The sequence below is a fragment of the Helianthus annuus genome, chromosome 4 (genome assembly GCF_002127325.2).
Source record: "Helianthus annuus cultivar XRQ/B chromosome 4, HanXRQr2.0-SUNRISE, whole genome shotgun sequence".
Taxonomy (NCBI): Eukaryota; Viridiplantae; Streptophyta; class Magnoliopsida; order Asterales; family Asteraceae; genus Helianthus; species Helianthus annuus.
This window is the reverse complement of record NC_035436.2, coordinates 109764110-109787534: the sequence shown is the minus strand read 5'-3', so window position 1 is coordinate 109787534 and position 23425 is coordinate 109764110.

Below are 23425 nucleotides of genomic sequence, written 5' to 3'. Positions count from 1 at the left end.
ACTTAACGAATACGAACCTACTAGACTAGTAACACTTATTGAACTGATCTTCGCACACCTGCCACGGGTTGGCCGCGATACTATGACATCTTCGCACACCTGCCTTTGGAAGGCCGCGAACTAAACTTACTAACCTTCGCACACCTGCCTGGGAGGCCGCGATACAAATAAACCTAGTCTAGAATAATTGGGATGAACATCCCCTAATATCTTCGCACACCTGCCTGGGAGGCCGCGATGGAAATATGATACATGATATAAACGAACGAACTTGCTATTACTCATACCATACTATTATTGAACTGTTATCTGTGAACTCGCTCAACTAGTTGTTGACTCTCTGCTGCATGCCTTGCAGGACCTTAGGTATTTATGGAGCTTGCACTGGAGGAGCGGGTCGTTGTGGGAAATGGATCATGAACACTATGTTTAACACTTCGAATATTTGAACTTATGATTTTATTTGGGTTATTTACTTATGCTTCCGCTATTGATACTATGTTTGGTTTGGAACATCATTTGTATTGAATGGGGTTTACGAACTATTTACTTATATTATGCTATGTTCAATATGATTGATGGCTTGATCCTGGTCAGTCACGCTCCCAAGCGGTGGTACTCCGCGTGTGGATTTTGGGGGTGTGACATCAGAGACTCGAGACCCTCAAGGTCTTGACTCGAGACCACATCGTGACAACTCGAGACGGGACTCGAGATCTCCGGGGTTACGAGTCATGCCTGCACCACTCGAGACCAACCATTACAAGCCGAGACCTCCTGATTGCGACTCGAGACCGCATGTTCTCGAGTCGGGACCACCTTGTCTCGACTGGGCTGTTCACTTTAGTTGTTGGGCCATAATGTGATTTGTTTGGGCTGCCTGTTTAACTGAACTATGTATTAGTTGATACTGTTGACTGATCCAATAGTAGAACAGGCCCAATAACTCAACATGTAACTGTATGCATGCTATGTGTTAGATTATGTGTAAATATACATGACATTCTCTGTACCCAAACCTGACCTATACTGGTAACCATGTTAGGACGTGGTGACCAGCGTGTTTGACAAGTAACCTAATCTGCCGAGCAACCCAAGGTGAGTTCACACACTAAAAGCATGCGTCCCAGGGTGGGACACGGACAACTGCCAACTTTGGGAAAAATACTTTTGAACTATTATTTCCGGGGGAAATCCGAATGGGTATTTACTATCTCCGGGGGAGATACGTTTGGATATTATTTATAAATCACAACTAGTCAAGCTAAACGAAACTCTATCACTTTAAGTCCCTGCTTACAGTACCGATTAATCGCCGAGGGCGAACGGGTTATTAGTTGATAGCGCTATTAGGTTTGACAACCTCACACCGTGACCGGGGGAGATCGTGCGTGAACTAGTAGACCTTGCATCTTGGTCAATGACGATAGACATTGACTCGGGGCACAACAACTTTCCATCAACAGTTTTGGTATCTACAGTTTAGTGAGCTTACAGATGGGGTAGCTCCCCACAACGTGATTATAAATGCCTTATCTAAACAACTTATATTTTCGAAAACTAAAACTGGAGAACTAGTGAACTCGCTCAACTTTACGTTGACACCTTACTGCATGCTTTGCAGGTACCCAGTGATTCAGGAGCTTGCAGCTTGCGGATGTGTAGTGGTCATCTAACCCGTGCGTTGGGTTCTAAACAAACTTGAACTAAGAATCTTGTTCTAAACTATTTTGTCTATGCTTCCGCTACTTATCTGAACTATTACTTAAACTTAAATACTTTTGAACTATGATTATGATATTTGCCAACCTTGTGGTTGGTGAGTATTACTTATGTTATTAATTAAATTGTTCAGTATAATTGGTGGCTGGATCCTAGTCAGTCACGCCTCCACGCGGTGGTGTTCCGCATGTGGATTTTGGGGGTGTGACAACAACTCTTTCAACTTCAATTGTTTTCTCGACTTCAATGATTTTCTCCACCACTTTCTGTACTTCGACAATCTTTTCAATTGCATTCTCAGTTACTGCTTCAATTTTTGTTTCTCCAGCTTCTTTCTTTGCCTTTTCATCAGCTAGTAACTTTGCTTCTTCTAGCTCTCTCTTCAAACGAGCAATCTTCTTTTGATTCAGCATCTCAACTTTATCTGCATAGAAAAAATTAAAACTATCAGGATCAATGTTTTTTCTACATTTGTTAAGATATTCTTCTTCATCATCAATATCAACATCACTTCCTAGATCCGGAAATACTGGAATTCTTTTCTGACAATCTTCATTTTCACCCAAAATTCTGGTAACAAGAGCCACATCAGGTCTAGTCACACCAGGTATGTAATTGTCCCAGCTAAGGAAACGAAGTACAAGGCACGAGTTACAACACGAGACGAATACCCAAAGTACCACTGTAAATCCTTAATAGGGTACCTAGGGGTGTTTCCGTAAATCGAAAAATTGATGTGTTCCTTAATTCGAATATTACGTTTCTCTGAAAACAAAATCGAATTTTTGGGAGATCTTCCTATCTTTTCAGATAGATCCCAGAGGACATTGTAGCCCATCGACTGGTTTCCATATCCATTCTCAATCAATAACAAATTAATAACAAATTAATTACCAAGTGAAACAACTACGTGATTATGTGCTTATGTGTTCCTTTTTATGTTTTTGGTGTAATCCAAGTTTTCGTTATCCAAATCCTCGTAGAATCTTCCATATCTACGAATAAGGGATTATAATGTACTACTCCATAATTAGACCCCTTGAGTGGCCTAGTTAAACAAATTGATCCAAAAATCTGGTTATGAATATCATGCGATGATATAGCTGGAAAGACTCCTTGGTGGTCTAATTAAAGAGATCATTTGTCGATCTAATTAAAAGGACCCTATGGTAGTCTAGTCACCCTCATCACAGGTTTGATTTTCCTCCCCTAAACATTACAAGACAAACTATGCGGACTATGCAAGGAATTACATAATTATGGATGCATACATAATTATGGAATTTAGTGCACAGAAACCACAGCGAGCTTTGTCATGTGCCTAGAAGTTAACTCTATTCATTTCCGTTTCTGAGGAAGCACCCATTGAAAATAACTCCGTTTGTTGATTTTCGTTTCTGAAGATTGTCCGTTGAGGAAATGAACATCCGTTTGATTATCCTTTTCATTTCCATTTCTGATGAAGCACCCGTTGAAAATGACTCCGTTTGTTGATTTTCGTTTCTGAAGATTGTCCGTTGAGGAAATGAATATCCGTTTGATTATCCTTTTCATTTCCATTTCTGAGGAAGCACCCGTTGAAAATGACTCCATTTGTTCATTTTCGTTTCTGAAGATTGTCCGTTGAGGAAATGAATATCCATTTGATTATCCTTTTCATTTCCATTTCTGATGAAGCACCCGTTGAAAATGACTCCGTAAGTTCATTTTATGTTTCTGAAGATTGTCCGTTGAGGAAATGAATCCCCGTTTGTTTATTCCTTCATTTCCATTTCTGATGAATACTCGTTAAGGAAATAACAGGAGTATGCCTTGTATATCTAGTGGTTACTTGACACAAAGTCACAGATGGACTCCTACGAATAAATTTCGGGACGAAATTTCCTAAAGTAGGGGAGACTGTGACACCTGGGTCACTAAGACCATCAAACAAATACCAAGCCAATGAAATATTGTATTTCATACTTGGGATCTGTATAAAAATGTGTATCTTTTGCACATATCAACTCTTGTTCGATTTGCAGCTCTAAATCGCTTTCTAGAAGGTTCTACGCGCGCTGATGCGTAAATATAACCAGTTTAATGCAACAAACACTCCAGAATAGTGAAATAGGCTTAACATGCCTTAAATAACCTTTACATAACATAGAAATAAGTTTTGAAGGCTTTGGTATGGCAAAATCAAGTTAAATCGCTTACAGGGACTAAACTTGACAAACTGCGAAAGTATGCCAATTTGAACTATAATGAACATTCCGGAACATGACCATAAGTTAAACACACCATAAATATCCTTTACGTAGCTTAGAAATAGGCTTTGAGGGGTTCGGTGTGCTAAAATAAACTTTTGGATCATTTAGGGACTAAAGGTGTCAAAAAGTGCACAAGTTTGCACTTTCGCGCATAACTTACATTCTGAATACATCCGGACATCCAAAAATTTATTCAAGCATCATAATATTATGCCTTAGTGTTTGGCATGAGAAAAATCCATTCGTCGCGCAATTTGGATCGTTTTTCGCGCTTATGCGCATTCCGTCGTAATTAACCAAACATCGCGGTCGTACGACTAAACGAGCCAACATCCAGCATATTTTTTAGCATGTTTCATGTCCACAATGTTTAGGCATCATTTTAGGGCCTTGAAAATGGCTTAACGAGCCTTAAACATGTCGGAAATGGCCTTAATACACAACGGGGACTGAAATGAAAACATTGGAAAGTGTTTGCTGAATAGGGGGACCTTAGCGTGACACCTAGCCCCCTTGGTGTCACGCGAGGCCCCTTCTGATCAGCAAAAGTCATTTTCAGCTATTAACAGCCCTTAGAAACCTCCAAAGGGCAACGCCACGTGTCAAAACCCTATGGTGGGGGCAAAATAAGCCACCATAACTTTGCGACAAGTGTACGGATTAGATCATGGCACGATATTCAAGAAACGATCCTAACGGTCTTGCTTTTCCTATAAATACCCCCCCCCCATTTTGGTTAAACCCACAAAATCTTATCTAAAGCTCTAAGTTGAGGCCTTTGCTTCATACCTGAGCTCCTGGATCGAGATTAGCTTTCGGGGACCCTTCGTAAGTGTTCTTTCGTTCTTTTATCGCTTTATAGTCCTAAAGTCAAACTATGTTTGACTTTCTGCTTTGACCAGCCTATGGTCAACATGAAGTTCATTTGAACTTCATAACGTGAGTGTGATCACGATGTTTATAGTCCCTAGTGACTACACCTACTGATTACCGCGTTACCTTGGCTCAGTGAAGAGTCGTAGTTTCGGCCAACATGCGCATTCATGCGTATTTTGTAACCAAACTACTCATAGGATCAAAACCGTTTATTTTGATACCAAACCTGTTTTCTAAACTTAGTTGTTTTAGCATGCTTAGCTCGTCACTTTTAGTTTAGTGCTTATATAGGGTCGTAAGGTAAGCGATCTAAACAATCGCTTATACTTTCAAACCCGACCCATTTGGTCGATCATTAGGATCCGACCAAACACATTAGGTAACCATAGTATATAGGGAATAACCTTCCGAGGTTATACCTTATGGTTGCTTCGTTTAAATAGTTGTATGATAGGTAATTTATATGCCTTAGGTAAATTACCAAAATGCCCTTTTTACGCCAAAATTCATTTTAAGCATATGTAACATAACTTTTGGTATCTAAGCTGATTTGGCAATAATATTAGACATGTTAAGGCATATTTTACTTATCATAGGGCTAGTTAGGCGTTCCGAACGCGTTTCACGCGAACGACGCGTTAAAGTAGCGTAAGCTACCTGAACGGGTCGTAAGCACTTAGGTTAGGTTTCATTTTAGAATGTAGGCTTTGTTAAACCATATTACATGAGTCTCTATACTCGTTTGGTTTACGAACCCTCATTCTATCCAATCTTCCGATTTAGGTCCGGTATATTAATATAGCTACCTACTAGGTGCCGTTTGATATTCCGTGATCTCTAGCATTGTGTGAATATTACACAAGGACTTCTAAGCAACCTCAGGTTAGTACATAGACCCCTCTTTTACTATTTTCCAAACTGTTTTGGGGTGAAACACATGTGCCTACTTGTTACTCTCATGCTTTCTTGTTTTCACATCATATACTTGCTATGTTCATTAGTACATTTATAGTACATGATTTCATTACATTTATTGCTATGTATGCCCATTGTGTGCATACTTAGTACATCACTTTACAATACATTTCATGCTACGTACGTCCATTGTGTGTATACTTAGTACATTGTCTTACATTGCATTTCTGTTGCATCTGCTCATCCAGCATATGAACACATTATACTACATTTTGAACCATTGTAACCATTTGACTATGTGAACCGTCTTAACCCTTTGATTATATGAACCGTTTGAAACCATTGAACCGTGTGAACCAGTTATATCTGTTGACATGATTTACATTTGACAATAGACATTTGACTATTCATAAACATTTCTACAATTGTTAAACATTTCATCTTGATGGTTTGGTTTTGAGTAAGTGATCTAAGTAACGAGGCGTGTGTAATATGATACAAGCATGGTGGATACGCCGCTGGTACTTCCTATATATAAGTGTTTGTATGGTATTACATATCGTAGCGTTATTTGAATCATTTCAATTTGAGACATATAACATTTTATACAAATAACACACTTTTCACAAGACATTGATTTACAAACAACTTATCTTATACAAACTCATTTTACATGGTTATTCATTTAACCATACATTATTCTCTTATTTTTTTACATATCATCTAATCTTATCGTTTTTCAAATGATTTACAAGACAAAGCAAATTACAAGGTTCATGACTAAACATTTTCTCAAACATAAGTCATGAATTCTGTTTTCACAAAACCTATGTATCTCACAGGCATTTTTATGCTGACGTACCTATTTTCACATGTGTTTTCAGGAGATGATGCATAGGACTTCTCAGGACATACTTAGGCGGACCTGTGCCTTAGTGACTTAAAACGAGACAATAACTAGTTAATTTATGTTATGTACTCTTTGGTTCATGTTTAAAACAATGTAAACTTTCATGTTTGATTAATAAAACCAAACTTCAATTGCCATGGATTTGAAACAATAAATTCTGTTACATCACTCCCCGACGTTTCCGCCACGTTTTGTATGTTCTTCGTGGTCTGGGTGTGACAGAAAAGTTGGTATCAGAGCCAATGGTTATAGGGAATTAGGTTATTAGTAATGCTTTGACCTAGTCTATAACCTTCCTAGGACTCTAACGCGAGTTTACTTGTGTTTAGTCATAAAACAATACCGTCACCTATCATTAGGCGACGACCACAACAAGAACATAAATTTCAAAACCGCTTTAAAAAAAACTAATCATCTGTTCTAGGATGATTGATTACTAGGTTTTGAACCCTCTGTTATAAGGTTTTGAACCCCTTTGAAGTTTCAAAACTCTCGTCAAAGTTTTGGGTCCTAAATAGTGTGAACACGTGCAAACTGGAAGAGAGAATGCATGTACCCTGGGTTTTCTGTCTAAGGCTAGAGTGTTCGTACAAATCCACATAATCGGACCAGTCACTCTTACCTGGGAACTCTTGGGGTGAGTGTCCACTTATAGGCGAGCATGTCTTCGCGACACACTATGAGGATCTATTTGCTTTGATTCAGCCTTTGTGTTGTTTGTTCGCTTCGTGGTTCAAACAAATGACCATCAACCATGATTATGGTCATTGTAACGTCCTATTCTTACCCAATGCCATTTCATTTGTTTTCTTTCTTTTTTCTCTTTTAGAATGCCTCCTCGACGCGAAAACTAGATAGCGACTGCCGAACTGGCAGAAATCATTGCGCAGCAAATGGCTGCTCAACTCCCAAACCTCTTTGCTCAATGGAACCAAGCCAACATCAACAATAATGCCCCCTGCAACTTCAAGACATTCAACTCGGCTAAGCCATCAAAGTTTTCTGGGTCTCAAGGAGCGACTGCACTTTTGCAATGGTTCGAGAGTTTAGAGAGCACCTTCAGACATGTTCAATGTCCAAACGAGCGAAAGGTAGAATTTGCATCTAGCGTCTTTGAGAAACAAGCTTTGACATGGTGGAATGGTGTGATGAGAGATAGGGGTGCCGATGTGGCACTGGCTTAAACATGGCAAGAGCTTCGAGCTCTGATGATGAAGGAATTTTGTCCTCGTCACGAGATCAGGGCCTTGGAAACGGAGTTCGACGATCTTAAGCAAGTTAGCGGTGAGCATCGAGCCTACACGGATCGTTATGAGGAGTTAAGTTTGTTATGCCCAAATATGGTTACGCCTTTGGATAAGGCAATCGAAAAGTACATTGATGGCCTCCCTGACTCAATACAAGACATTGTGAATGGTAGCAACCCTACTACAGTTAGACAAGCCATTGAGCTATCTGCAACCTTGACTGAATAAAAAATCAGGAAAGGTAAACTTTTCCGAAAAGGTGACAAGAAACCGGTCGAAGAATCGAACCCAATCGAGGAATCAAAGACCATGGATGAACAGACTGGATCCCCTAAGAAGTCAAAGAAGCGAAAGACTTCTCAGAACTTCGCCATGGTTACTCACAATGGTCAAGCCGTCCCCAACCAACCAGCTCAACCCCCTGCTAGGAAACCATACAATGGAACTGCACCCTTGTGCCACCAATGTAGCCTCCATCATCATGCCAATGTAATGTGCCGCAAATGCCATAGTTGTGGACTTATAGGCCATACAGCAAGTGTCACACCCCCAAAATCCACCTGCGGAGTATCACCGCTTGGGAGCGTGACTGACCAGGATCAAGCCACCAATCATATTGAACATGTAATTAATATTAAGTAAAATAAATGTAAACCATCCATCCAATACGATAGGTGTTCAAAACATAACCATAGTTTCAAAGTGTAGCGGAAGCATAGTAAAGAATCCAACAATAGTTAATAGTTTTAAATGTCATAATAGTTCAACGTAGAAACCACGATCCTTGTCCACAACGACCCGCTTCTCCAGTGCAAGCTCCAAGTACCTAACGATCTGCAAGGCTTGTAACAGAATGATCAACAAACTAGTTGAGCGAGTTCACAGTAAGTAAATGCGTAACAGTAAGTAACGGGTGGCTCTACTGGGCCAATAGTAAGTTATACAGGTGGGGGCTTCCCATGTTATGTGACCACTAGACTATTCGTATCAACTACTCGTATCATCCCTGTTCTTCATCCGAGAACAGTAGCGCGTATGGGGTGTGCGTAGGTTTTACGCACGTATCCTTCACAACCGAGGATAGAAGTAAGTAATGCGTACACGTAGGTTTTACGTGCGTGCCTGACATCCGAGGCAGTAATTGGCATATGACCACGTAGGTGTTATCCTAACCTACGGAACCGTCCTGACATCCGAGGATAGAAGTAAGTAATGCGTACACGTAGGTTTTACGTGCGTGCCTGACATCCGAGGCAGTAATTGGCATATGACCACGTAGGTGTTATCCTAACCTACGGAACCGTCCTGACATCCGAGGACCATGGTAGGTGATAGTCTAGGAAAAGCATATATACGTTCTTAGTCAATGGTAACCTTTATCCCATTCCCACGACCCGGGAATCCCATGCCTTAGTAGGAGTGTGAACTCACCTTGGTTTGCTCGGTATGCTAGGTTATGCACTCACAAGTAATTAATCAAGTCCTATTGTATGCACGTATAACAAATCAGTTCATGTTCGAAATGATACGCATGTAATCTAATGTCACATAGTGCCTGATAGTCAATATCACGTATAAATCATGTATCACATAACAGTTAACCCCTTCATACAATTCACTTAGTTCATATGAACATTTACAGGATCATGTACCTCTCAAAAACTCAGACAAGTATGGGGGGGGGGGTCTCCCCTGTTCAAAACTCGGATAGCACATGTATCATCATACAACCTCGGACATTGAATCAACATACAAACTCAGACATGAGAGGGTTTATAAACCCTGTCCACACATAATAAACTCGGTCCACACATACATATATAAATTCGGTCCAATATACATCAATAAACTCGGTCCATGTATATTCATTAAACTCAGACAAACTATATTCATTAACTCGGGCAAACCATAGTCATTAAACTCGGGCAATACTATAGTCATTAAACTCGGGCCCAAAGACAAATCCCTTAAACTCGGTCCAAGGCATTTTAATAAACTCGGACCCCATGACATTCTAATAAACTCGGAACATATAACATCATTAAACTCGGACCATGGATCATTTAGAAAGTCGGACCATGTGAACTTAAAGTCGGACCATGTGGACTTCTTATACTCGGACCATAAGTTGGTCAATAAACAAAGTCGGACACATAGGGGGGGTTAAACTCGGTCCTTCAATCATCAATAAACTCGGGCAGCTTTTAAGGTGTTTAAACTCGGACAAAGGATGCCCCATTAAACTCGGACCACATATACTCGGTCCATTTGATTAAATAAACTCGGACCATGAGGGATTTATAAACTCGGTCCACTCAAATTTATTTAAATTCGGACATTAAGTCCCTTGATAACCTCGGACCAACATCAAACATTATACTCGGACCAATGTAAATTATATTCGGACTACATGCATCACTTGAAACTCAGACTAACAAACATGTGTAAATCCTAGATCGTATTACAGAATCAAGTAGCAGTTACACTTTACATCGATACGATCAGAACCCTATTTCATACTTTATCAACACAGAATCAATTCAATCTTCAGTAGTTGACCAAAACAATCATCCAAATCAAGAATCTTAATCATCTACCAATGATTACACAATCATCATCGTTCATTCACAACAATTCAGAATCAATTAACAAGGAATAGCACATGAAGAACTAGGGTTTACACATACTACAAGAATCAAGAATAGATGACAATCAAACAATCAATACAATGATTAAGCAATTACCTTGAATGATCCTAGAAGAAATATAGAATCAAAGTGTTGAATGTCTTGCCAATGATGATGGTGATGATTGCTAGGAGTTTAGAGAATACAGTGCTTTGGTTTTTGTGCCAAATGTTTAGTGAAAGAGTTTAGGGTTATGTATTACTAGAATTCCACTAATTGTCCTCTACATCCTCAAGTATTATATTTTACAATAGTGCACTATTCCAATTAATTACACAGTTTCACCACCAAGTTTACACATTTGACAAGTTTATCATAATTAACACATAGTCATGCATAATCACATAATCACACAACACACTTCATTGAATCAAAACATATACAAATTCCATAACAACTAATTGTGATATCAATCGACTAAATAATACAAGAACGTGCATTAAATGCGAAATAGAAATCTTGAAAATTTGAGTTGTCACATTATCCCCAACTTGAAAGAAATTTCGTCCCGAAATTTGGTACGCACTCACTGAGGAAGCTAGGTAAGTTATATCGTTCACTGGTTTTTCCTGGGGTGTCACATCATCCCCCCCGTTGATTTGGAATTTCGTCCCGAAATTCAGTAGTAGCAGCTTCAGCCTCAGTAGTGGTTGCATTGGTTTTGAATAACTGGGGTACTTTTCTGTCATCTGGTCTTCGCGTTCCCAGGTGTACTCTGGGCCACGTCGGGAGTTCCAGCGAACTCGAACAAGAGGGATTCTCTTGTGTTTGAGGACCTTACATCCCGGTCCGTGATTTCAACTGGCTCCTCGACGAACTGCAACCGCTCGTCGATAGTGAGTTCCTTAAAAGGAATGATGAGGGTTTCATCTGATAAGCACTTCTTTAAGTTCGACACATGAAAGACATTGTGAACTGCTCCGAGTTCAGCTGGTAAGTTCAACTTGTAGGCTACTTTGCCAATCTTTTCTAAGATTTCGAATGGTCCGACGTACCGCGGATTCAGTTTGCCCCTTTTGCCAAAACGTACCACACCCTTCCAGGGTGAGACTTTCAATAATACCCGGTCCCCGACCTGAAATTCCAAAGGCTTTCTACGCTTGTCCGCGTAGGCTTTCTGACGGTCGCGTGCTGCCGCCATGCGTTGTCGTATCTGTGCTATCTTTTCTGTGGCGTCCACTACAATCTCTGGACCCGTAATTTGACTATCCCCCACCTCTGCCCAACAGAGAGGTGACCGGCATTTACGTCCGTACAATGCCTCGAATGGAGCGGCTTGAATGCTGGTATGGTAACTGTTATTGTATGAAAACTCCACCAAAGGAAGATGCTTTTCCCAGCCGTTGCCGAAATCGATAACACATGCCCGAAGCATGTCTTCAAGTGTTTGAATCGTTCGCTCAGACTGCCCATCCGTCTGAGGGTGATATGCCGTGCTCATGTCTAATCGTGAGCCAAAGGATTTATGCATTGCTTGCCATAGCTCTGACGTGAATCGTGCATCCCGATCCGAAATGATAGAGATTGGCACTCCGTGCCTCGAAACAACTTCTTTCATGTAGATGTCTGCTAGGGTAGAAAACTTATCCGTTTCTTTGATAGCCAAGAAGTGAGCAGACTTTGTGAGTCGATCAACGATCGCCCAGATAGTGTCATTCCCACGCTGGGATCTAGGAAGGCCAGTAACAAAATCCATGGAAATTTGCTCCCATTTCCATTGTGGTATCCTGGGTTGCTGAAGTAAGTTTGAGGGTTTCTGGTACTCTGTCTTGACTCTCGCACAAGTCAATCATTTGCAATGCGGGCCTTCATGCTAGGCCACCAATATGTAGTTCTGATATCTTGGTACATTTTATCCGAACCTGGATGTACCGAGTAGCGAGACTTATGAGCTTCATCCATCACAAGTTCCCGTAAGCCGCCATATAGTGGGACCCAAATACGTCCTGTCACATAGTAGGCGTCGTCTTCCCTTTGTTCTAATTGTTGCCGTGATCCGCGTAAGGCTTCAGCCTTGACGTTTTCGGGCTTCAGTGCTTCTGTCTGAGCAGCTTGTATCTGTGCAGGAAGGCTAGACTGAATCGTAAGCTGTAGCGCTCGCACGCGCCGATGTAAAGTGTCCTTTCGACTGAGGGCATCAGCCACAACATTGGCTTTGCCTGGATGGTACTTGATGGCGCATTCGTAGTCGTTAAGTAACTCGACCCATCGTCGTTGACGCATGTTCAAATCCTTCTGCTTAAGGATATGCTCGAGACTCCTGTGATCGGTGTAAATCGTGCACCTGGTACCGTACAGGTAGTGTCGCCATATCTTAAGCGCGAAAACAACAGCTCCCAGCTCTAGATCGTGCGTCGTGTAGTTTCGTTTGTGAACCTTGAGTTGCCGAGAAGCGTAGGCTATCACTTTATCCCGCTGCATCAATACGCAACCAAGCCCTTGTATCGATGCGTCACAATAGACTACAAAATCGTCCGTGCCCTCTGGCAATGAGAGAATAGGTGCACTGTAAAGCCTATCCTTTAGGTACTGGAAAGCGGTTTCCTGGGGATCTCCCCAACGGTAGGTGGCACCCTTCTGTGTCAGTAGTGTAAGTGGCTGCGCGATCTTCGAAAAGTCTTTAATAAATCGTCTGTAGTACCCCGCCAAACCCAATAATTGGCGTATTTCTGTCGGTGTGCGCGGTGCAGGCCAGTTCCTGATCGAATCTACCTTGGATGGATCAACATGGATCCCGTCCTCGTTCACTACGTGGCCTAAGAAGTGGACTTCACGAAGCCATGAGTCGCATGTTGGAAACTTTGCGTACAGTTGCTCGTTTCGAAGAAGTTCCAAGATAAGACGTAAGTGCTGCTCGTGCTCCTACCGACTCTTGGAGTAGATCAAAGTGTCATCGATGAAGACGATGACGAACTTGTCAAGATAGGGTTTGCACACCCTGTTCGTAAGGCCCATAATTATGGCAGGTGCGTTCAATAATATCAAACCATCCATTATATCAAACATAAAATATAGTAGGTAAAATAATTCATAAAACTCAATACGATTAATGTTCGAGCCAAACTTTGTTTGAGTAGCGTAAACATAATAATGAAAACCCAAGATAAGTTATAAGTTCAAATATCGTTCATTGCGTCTCCCTGACCAATCATGTACACGCTGCCCCGGCGTCATGGTTTCCATTGCTTCCCCCAACACTTTCCCCGTTGTCATCCCTGTTTCCATGGTCGTGGTTTTGAGTCTGATCCTGGTTTAATTGAGGGCATTCGCGTTTAAAATGACCTTCCGCCCCACACTGGAAACATCCCCCGTTCCCACGCTGTGGCTGCTGCTGTGTGTTCTGTGGAGCTGGTAGTTGCAGTTGCTGGTTCTGTGAAGGTTGAGGCAGTCGTTGTTGTTCTTGGGTTACAGGACGTGAGTTTCGACAATCCTTTGCTTCATGACCAATCTTGAGACATCTCTGACATTGTTCCTTGCGACACCATCCACTATGGTGTCTGTTGCACCTATTACATAGTGGATGAATTCCCCGATATCCACCCTGCCCCTGGTTGCCTGAAGAGCGCTGACTGGGACTCTGATAACGGTCAGTCTTTTGCTGCTGGACCTGTGACTGAACTGGAGCTGATCCCTTGCTGGAATCCCCATCCCATTTTCTTTTGTTATCTCTGGGAGTTGCAGAAGTAGTGGCGGCAGTAGTGGTAGTACTGATGCGTTTTGGCAGCTTGTTCTGATCCACCGCCTGATCTGTGAGACGATGAGCAAGACGAGTGACTTGCTGGATAGTGCCAAGGTTAACGGCAGTCACATGACTCTGAATTTCTGGCACCAGACCCTTGAGATACCGCTCGATACGTTTGGTGGGAGGGTCTACCATAGTAGGACAAAATGCGGCTAACTCGTTTGATCTCCTCGTATAAACTTCAATTTCAGACCCCACCATCTGTAGGTTGAGGAACTCTACCTCTAGTTTGTGGATGTCTTCACGACTACAAAACTCTTCCTTAATCAGGTCCTTGAACTCGTTCCAGGGGGTGGCATTAGCAGCTGCCAGCCCTAACATCTGAACCTGTGCTTTCCACCAGGTTAATGCAGCACCTTCGAGTGTTCTAGTAGCAAACTTTACCCTACGTGACTCAGGGCAATCATGCACCTCGAAGTCAGTTTCGAGTCTCTCGAACCAATGAAGGAGACCTTCAACCCCCTCAGTTCCACTGAAGGTACTAGGTTGACAATCCTTGAGATTTTTGAAGGTGCAAGCAGGTGACTGAACGTGTTGACCTCCTGCTTGTATGGTTGCCAGTGCCGCAGCAATTCGTTCGTTAATGAGAGCCGTCAACTGGGCTTGTGTCATGTTGATATGTCCGGCCATTGATCTTCACATCAAAGGCAACATAAGTGAGAAAAGGTTCGCGAATAGTGCAATGACAGGAGAGTGTAAGCACGTAAGTGTTCTCAAGCAATAACAAGTAGTGAGCAAAGTAATGTAAGCATACTACGAGCAAAGTTCTATGCAGTTCTAGCAAGCAGGTAACAAACATAAACCTTATTACCTAGGATGTCGAGTCTTGCACGTGGAGCGAAGCGTCGTTGTGGATCGTTGAGAGCACTGTTCTGGTTATAGTTTGGTTTTAATAAAAACGTTTTCCCCATATTAAAACCAAGTTCTCTATAACCAATGGCTCTGATACCAATCTGTCACACCCCCAAAATCCACCTGCGGAGTATCACCGCTTGGGAGCGTGACTGACCAGGATCAAGCCACCAATCATATTGAACATGTAATTAATATTAAGTAAAATAAATGTAAACCATCCATCCAATACGATAGGTGTTCAAAACATAACCATAGTTTCAAAGTGTAGCGGAAGCATAGTAAAGAATCCAACAATAGTTAATAGTTTTAAATGTCATAATAGTTCAACGTAGAAACCACGATCCTTGTCCACAACGACCCGCTTCTCCAGTGCAAGCTCCAAGTACCTAACGATCTGCAAGGCATGTAACAGAATGATCAACAAACTAGTTGAGCGAGTTCACAGTAAGTAAATGCGTAACAGTAAGTAACGGGTGGCTCTACTGGGCCAATAGTAAGTTATACAGGTGGGGGCTTCCCATGTTATGTGACCACTAGACTATTCGTATCAACTACTCGTATCATCCCTGTTCTTCATCCGAGAACAGTAGCGCGTATGGGGTGTGCGTAGGTTTTACGCACGTATCCTTCACAACCGAGGATAGAAGTAAGTAATGCGTACACGTAGGTTTTACGTGCTTGCCTGACATCCGAGGCAGTAATTGGCATATGACCACGTAGGTGTTATCCTAACCTACGGAACCGTCCTGACATCCGAGGATAGAAGTAAGTAATGCGTACACGTAGGTTTTACGTGCGTGCCTGACATCCGAGGCAGTAATTGGCATATGACCACGTAGGTGTTATCCTAACCTACGGAACCGTCCTGACATCCGAGGACCATGGTAGGTGATAGTCTAGGAAAAGCATATATACGTTCTTAGTCAATGGTAACCTTTATCCCATTCCCACGACCCGGGAATCCCATGCCTTAGTAGGAGTGTGAACTCACCTTGGTTTGCTCGGTATGCTAGGTTATGCACTCACAAGTAATTAATCAAGTCCTATTGTATGCACGTATAACAAATCAGTTCATGTTCGAAATGATACGCATGTAATCTAATGTCACATAGTGCCTGATAGTCAATATCACGTATAAATCATGTATCACATAACAGTTAACCCCTTCATACAATTCACTTAGTTCATATGAACATTTACAGGATCATGTACCTCTCAAAAACTCAGACAAGTATGGGGGGGGGGGGGGGTTCTCCCCTGTTCAAAACTCGGATAGCACATGTATCATCATACAACCTCGGACATTGAATCAACATACAAACTCAGACATGAGAGGGTTTATAAACCCTGTCCACACATAATAAACTCGGTCCACACATACATATATAAATTCGGTCCAATATACATCAATAAACTCAGTCCATGTATATTCATTAAACTCAGACAAACTATATTCATTAACTCGAGCAAACCATAGTCATTAAACTCGGGCAATACTATAATCATTAAACTCGGGCCCAAAGACAAATCCCTTAAACTCGGTCCAAGGCATTTTAATAAACTCGGACCCCATGACATTCTAATAAACTCGGAACATATAACATCATTAAACTCGGACCATGGATCATTTAGAAAGTCGGACCATGTGAACTTAAAGTCGGACCATGTGGACTTCTTATACTCGGACCATAAGTTGGTCAATAAACAAAGTCGGACACATAGGGGGGGTTAAACTCGGTCCTTCAATCATCAATAAACTCGGGCAGCTTTTAAGGTGTTTAAACTCGGACAAAGGATGCCCCATTAAACTCGGACCACATATACTCGGTCCATTTGATTAAATAAACTCGGACCATGAGGGATTTATAAACTCGGTCCACTCAAATTTATTTAAATTCGGACATTAAGTCCCTTGATAACCTCGGACCAACATCAAACATTATACTCGGACCAATGTAAATTATATTCGGACTACATGCATCACTTGAAACTCAGACTAACAAACATGTGTAAATCCTAGATCGTATTACAGAATCAAGTAGCAGTTACACTTTACATCGATACGATCAGAACCCTATTTCATACTTTATCAACACAGAATCAATTCAATCTTCAGTAGTTGACCAAAACAATCATCCAAATCAAGAATCTTAATCATCTACCAATGATTACACAATCATCATCGTTCATTCACAACAATTCAGAATCAATTAACAAGGAATAGCACATGAAGAACTAGGGTTTACACATACTACAAGAATCAAGAATAGATGACAATCAAACAATCAATACAATGATTAAGCAATTACCTTGAATGATCCAAGAAGAAATATAGAATCAAAGTGTTGAATGTCTTGCCAATGATGATGGTGATGATTGCTAGGAGTTTAGAGAATACAGTGCTTTGGTTTTTGTGCCAAATGTTTAGTGAAAGAGTTTAGGGTTATGTATTACTAGAATTCCACTAATTGTCCTCTACATCCTCAAGTATTATATTTTACAATAGTGCACTATTCCAATTAATTACACAGTTTCACCACCAAGTTTACACATTTGACAAGTTTATCATAATTAACACATAGTCATGCATAATCACATAATCACACAACACACTTCATTGAATCAAAACATATACAAATTCCATAACAACTAATTGTGATATCAATCGACTAAATAATACAAGAACGTGCATTAAATGCGAAATAGAAATCTTGAAAATTTGAGTTGTCACAGCAAGAGTCTGCCCAGCTGCAGCTGTGCCAAACCCAGCTAGCAACAATCCTGCTCAAGGTCGTTTTCTACCAGGTTCTTGTTTCAACTGTGGTGACATGGGTCATTTCCGAAGAAATTGCCCAAAGCTTGCTAATGCAAATCCAGCACAGGGATGAGCATCTGGCTGACTAGAAGACAACATCGATTAGAAATAATCACGTCTTATGTATTATTTTCTTTTGTTGTCAAGATCCAAGAAACAGTTCTTATCGTTGTTTATAAATAAATCTTTTATTTACATTGCAATGTATTTATGTGGTTGCATATATAAACGACATATCCCTTACAATACCGACAATCAAGGAACCGTATTCCTTGAAGAACAAACTACCCCCAAAATTCTCCCATTCTATGATCTCTTGCATTTTCCACGAAATTCCTAAGTACCCGTTTCTTCTAAGGAAACGAAGTACAAGGCGCGAGTTACAACACGAGACGAATACCCAAAGTACCACTGTAAATCCTTAATACGGTACCTAGGGGTGTTTCCGTAAATCCAAAAATTGATGTGTTCCTTAATTCGAATATTACGTTTCTCTGAAAACAAAATCGAATTTTTGGGAGATCTTCCTATCTTTTCAGATAGATCCCATAGGACATTGTAGCCCATCGACTGGTTTCCATATCCATTCTCAATCAATAACAAATTAATAACCAAGTTAAACAACTATGTGATTATGTGCTTATATGTTCCTTTTTATGTTTTTGGTGTAATCCAAGTTTTTGTTATCCAAATCCTCGTAGAATCTTCCATATCTACGAATAAGGGATTATAATGTACTACTCCATAATTAGACCCCTTGAGTGGCCTAGTTAAACAAATTGATCCAAAAATCTGGTTAGGAATATCATGCGATGATATAGCTGGAAAGACTCCTTGGTGGTCTAATTAAAGAGATCATTTGTCGATCGAATTAAAAGGACCCTATGGTAGTCTAGTCACCCTCATCACAGGTTTGATTTTCCTCCCCTAAACATTACAAGAAAAACTGTGCGGACTATGCAAGGAATTACGTAATTATGGATGCATACATAATTATGGAATTTAGTGCACAGAAACCACAGCGAGCTTTGTCATGTGCCTAGAAGTTAACTCTATTCATTTCCGTTTCTGAGGAAGCACCCGTTGAAAATAACTCCGTTTGTTGATTTTCGTTTCTGAAGATTGTCCGTTGAGGAAATGAATATCCGTTTGATTATCCTTTTCATTTCCATTTCTGATGAAGCACCCATTGAAAATGACTCCGTTTGTTGATTTTCGTATCTGAAGATTGTCCGTTGAGGAAATGAATATCCGTTTGATTATCCTTTTCATTTCCATTTCTGAGGAAGCACCCATTGAAAATGACTCCGTTTGTTCATTTTCGTTTCTGAAGATTGTCCGTTGAGGAAACGAATATCCATTTGATTATCCTTTTCATTTCCATTTCTGATGAAGCACCCGTTGAAAATGACTCCGTAAGTTCATTTTACGTTTCTGAAGATTGTCCGTTGAGGAAATGAATCCCCGTTTGTTTATTCCTTCATTTCCATTTCTGATGAATACTCGTTAACGAAATAACAGGAGTATGCCTTGTATATCTGGTGGTTACTTGACACAAAGTCACAGATGGACTCCTACGAATAAATTTCGGGACGAAATTTCCTAAAGTAGGGGAGACTGTGACACCTGGGTCACTAAGACCATCAAACAAATACCAAGCCAATGAAATATTGTATTTCATACTTGGGATCTGTACAAAAATGTGTATCTTTTGCACATATCAACTCTTGTTCGATTTCAAGCTCTAAATCGCTTTCTAGAAGGTTATACGCGCGCTGATGCGTAAATATAACCAGTTTAATGCAACAAACACTCCGGAATAGTGACATAGGCTTAACATACCTTAAATAACCTTTACATAACTTAGAAATAAGTTTTGGAAGGTTTGGTGTGCCGAAATCAAGTTTATTCGTTACAGGGACTAAATATGACAAACTGCAAAAGTATGCCAATTTGAACTGTAACGAACATTCCGGAACATGACCATAAGTTAAACACACCCTAAATATCCTTTACATAGCTTAGAAATAGGCTTTGAGGGGTTCTGTGTGCTAAAATAAACTTTTGGATCATTCAGAGACTAAAGGTGTCAAAAAGTGCACAAGTTTCCACTTTCGCGCATAACTTACGTTCTGAATACATCCGGACATCCAAAAATTTATGCAAGCATCATAATATTATGCCTTAGTGTTTGGCATGAGAAAAATCCATTCGTCGTGCAATTTGGATCGTTTTTCGCGCTTATGCGCATTCCGTCGTAATTAACCGAACATCGCGGTCGTACGACTAAACGAGCCAACATCCGACATATTTTTGAGCATGTTTCATGTCCACAATGTTTAGGCGTCATTTTAGGGCCTTGAAAATGGCTTAACGAGCCTTAAACATGTCAGAAATGGCCTTAATACACAACGGGGACTGAAATGAAAACATTGGAAAGTGTTTGCTGAACAGGGGGACCTTAGCGTGACACCTAGCCCCCTTGGCGTCACGCGAGGCCCCTTCTGATCAGCAAAAGTCATTTTTCAGCTATTAACAGCCCTTAGAAACCTCCAAAGGGCAACGCCACATGTCAAAACACTATGGTGGGGGCAAAATAAGCCAAAATAAGCCACCACAACTTTGCGACAAGTGTACGGAGTAGATCATGGCACGATATTTCAGAAACGATCCTAACGGTCTTGTTTTTCCTATAAATACCCCCCCATATTAGTTCATTGAATTAAAAATATTGTTTAATCATATTAGGTAGCAATTTAGATTTATCCAAACGCCCTTGCTCTTCACTTCTTGTGTGAAATATTTGCTCCCTAAGGTGAGTACATAGTTCCCTTTTTACCTCTTTTTGGGATGATACGTATGATGAACTAAATTTTGCCTAAACGTTATACAATTCATTATTTTTTATGGCTTATGTGATCACTATTTGCTTTGTATGAAACTTGTTGGTTTACTTCAACGTATGCATTCATTAATTTCGGCCAAACCGTCCGGTAGTATATTATAGCGCTATAGGCGTGACGAACCATCTCCACTTCCATTTGGATTTGCTTATTTTACACATTTTGCTTATTTTGCTTTTTGGGAAGTGGAGGATGATAGAATCCGTTAAACATGTCAGCTTAGGTTTGAATGTGCCACCCGTGACCCATACTCGTTAAATGCAATATGCTTAGTGTTCTACTTGTGCCATATTGAATTGTAAATAAAATATTTTTATCACCTGCTTTACCATAAAACCTATGTTGCTCGTCGGCTTTTAGCTGACCCATGTTTATCTAACATATGTTTCAGGTGGTAATAATTGATGATGATTTGCAAGCTTTCTATCACTTAGGATCATGGATCTTTTGCCTTAGTTAAACTTTAAAACGATCATTATGTTTTGTTTGGGATAATTTGTTTCGTTGTTTGTTTGATTTGGTTGTTGAACATGAATTTGACTTAATATTATATTTGAACTTTAATTAGTGCCATGTGTCTTTGAGCATCCTATCATACGTGGCACCCCGACGTTTCCGTATTCGGTTGGGGTGTTACATGAAGAAAGAACAACTTTTCGCCAAATTCTCCAAGTGCGAATTTTGGCTTAAGGAAGTTCAATTTTTGGGACATATTGTCAACGAACAAGGTATTCATGTAGATCCCTCCAAGATCAGTGTGATTAAGGATTGGGATACGCCTACTACCCCTACTACCCCTACTGAAGTTCGTTCATTTCTTGGTCTCGCGGGTTATTACCGCCGCTTTATCGAAAACTTCTCCAAGATTGCAGTTCCTCTCACAGCATTAACTCAGAAGAACAAACCTTTTGAATGGGGATCCAAATAGGAAGAAGCCTTTCAGACCTTGAAACAGAAACTTTGCGATGCGCCTATTCTATCTTTACTAGAGGGCAATGACGATTTCGTAGTATATTGTGATGCATCCAATTTAGGCCCACGCTGTGTTCTCATGCAAAGGAACAAAGTCATAGCTTACGCATCGAGACAATTGAAGATACACGAGAAGAACTACACCACTCATGATCTTGAGTTAGGTGCAGTTGTATTCGCTCTCAAAATCTGGAGACACTATCCGTATGGTACAAAATGTGTGGTTTTCACTAAACACAAAAGTCTTCAGCATAACTTTAATCAGAAAGAACTCAACATGAGGCAACGATGTTGGGTTTAACTTCTAAATGACTATGACTGCGAAATTCGCTACCATCCTGGTAAGGCAAATGTCGTGGCTGATGCATTAAGTCGTAATGAGCTTGTCAAGTGTTGGGATTGAACCCTATCAGAGGAACAAATAATTAAAGCCAAAACTGGATCAGAACAGTGGATTCTGAATAAGCAGATGCTGATATACAAATCTCTCCCCTTGAAAGTGATTACAACTACTGATGACCTCCTATCTGCTGATCTTACCAAACTGCTGACTCATAACTGCTGCTCAACTAAAGATCTGATGGAAGACTAAAGTCCTGCTGATTCAATCTACTGCCTTGAGTCAAGCACTGCTGATCCGGACAAGTGCTGCTGGGTTCACAGCAGTAGAAGGTTGCAGCAGCTGTTCTAAAGTCTGTTTTGTAATAGAATGTATTAGCAGTAATTAACACAAGCAGTGTCTGTATAGATCAGAGGTTAGAGTTTGTTAGGAGGTTAGATGTCACTTTCATGGTGACGTCAGCAAAGATGCTCAGTAGTTTGCAAGTGCCTATAAATAGTTCAGTACTTTGTTGTTAGGATCGGAGGCTATCTGTGATTGTGTTTGTTTGCATAAAACAAATAAGTGCAGTGGAAATGAGTAGCAAACTTTGTAAACACAAACAAGGAAAGTGTAGATTGATAAACAATTGCTTTTAATTGAGTCAAAAGATTTACATAAAAGCAAAAGATTACAGTTCAGGCTTACAATCTAAACTCCCCATCAGCCTAATACACCAGAGTTGGTTGCACAAGATGAAAGGATGAATTGAGGAGAAAAAATCACTCAAAACGATCAAGTGTAACAGTACAGAGTACTGTCATACTTATAGGCAAACCAAACTACTGATATGCTTCAGCTGACGTCACCATGATAGTGACATCTAACGACCTAACAAACTATAAATACTGTTCTATATAAACTACTGTTATGTAACGTCTGATAATCACTAAAGTACAAAACATAAGGAAACTACTGCTTCACGTTCCACTGTTGTAGCCTTAGCACAGATGTTGAGTCTTCAGTGCTTTCTTCAAAGGTGATCAGTCTTTGAGAGGGCAGTGCTTGAGTCTTCAGCAGTACTTAAGATACAGCAGTAGATAGAGCAACAGAGTTTGTCTTCAGCAGTTGTTAGATAATCATCAGAGTTTGGTTTATCAGTTGTTGTAGTTGAGCATCACTTAACATCCATCAGCTGTTAGATAACCAC